The sequence below is a fragment of the Pygoscelis adeliae genome, unplaced genomic scaffold, assembly GCF_000699105.1.
Source record: "Pygoscelis adeliae isolate BGI_AS28 unplaced genomic scaffold, ASM69910v1 Scaffold42, whole genome shotgun sequence".
Taxonomy (NCBI): Eukaryota; Metazoa; Chordata; class Aves; order Sphenisciformes; family Spheniscidae; genus Pygoscelis; species Pygoscelis adeliae.
The window spans coordinates 1779488-1780540 of record NW_008824283.1 but is presented as its reverse complement, the minus strand read 5'-3'; the positions used below and the strand labels follow the sequence as shown (position 1 = coordinate 1780540).

General features: G+C 62.0%; 1 protein-coding gene across 1 annotated transcript in view; it reads right to left on the bottom strand.

Moving 5' to 3' along the window:
* The window catches only part of ADRB2 (adrenoceptor beta 2, surface), a 39373-nt gene that overhangs the window by 38196 nt on the left and 124 nt on the right, over window positions 1-1053 (bottom strand). The gene's annotated exons all lie outside the window — the stretch shown is intronic.

Sequence of the window (1053 nt, the reverse complement as noted above, 5' to 3'; positions counted from 1 at the left end):
ACCCTACACGCGCTGCCTGCCCTGCAACGTCCCCCGGCCTTCCACCTACGAGTGCCACACGTGTCCCTGCGCGCCCTGCCCCACGTGTAACCCCGCACTCCGCGTGCACTCGGGGGTTTCCCCCCACCTCCCACCCCACCCATGCACTCCGTCTGCTCCCTGCCCGGGGTGTCCCCAGGGGACACGGCACCAGGAAAACCCCGAGGACTCTGGCGCTCACAGAGACGTTGTCCCTGGCTGGACACGGGTTTGGCTTTCCCGAGACCCCCCATCCTCACCGGTGACACTTTGCGCCAGGATGTCACCCAGGTCTCTGTCCCTCCCGGCCCCCAGCCCAGCACCGTTGCTGCGGCTTCACCCCCAGCCCAGCCCCCGGGTGAGCACCCGGGCAGCCAGGGTGGTGGGGTGCGTCCGAGGGCTGGAGCCGCAGCCCAACCCCAGAAACCCTGGAGCTGGTCAAGGGCACAGACACCCCTCAGCTGTCCCAGGAGCGCCGGCCAGGCGGGGAGGCTGTGCGACTGCTGCGCACTGCCATGCTGCAGCCAGGCGTGTGGTTAGCCCCGGACACTATCACAAGTATTTCCCTCCAAAGCAAACAAATTTGCTAAATAAGGACTAAGGAATTCTGCAAACTTCCTTTTAACCTAACGGCAGATAACACTGCTGCTGGAGTTTCATTTCTGGCCATTGCTCTGTACTGACACCACCCAGCCTCGTGCTGCTCTCCTGCAGAGAGACGTCACGCTGCCTGCAGGCCCAGGGGGCTTGCGGAGGTGACAGCGAAGCCTGAAGGCTGTGGTTCTAAAATTGCCTTATGCCGCGGAAAGGGAGAATAGAAAGAGTGGCTTTTGCCCAGTGTCTCGTTGGGTGCTGCACCATGGCCCTCCTGCAGCGGAGGCAGTGGAGGACCCTGCCCGCGTTAGCAATTGAACAAGTTACTACTGTTAAATCTTGTTTGAAACACATCAGCTGCTGGAGTCTGACGGGGCTTCACGATTCTGCCTCGTTTTTTCTGGATGGCAAGGCTGTGCCGCGGTGCCGAGCCGGGCACCA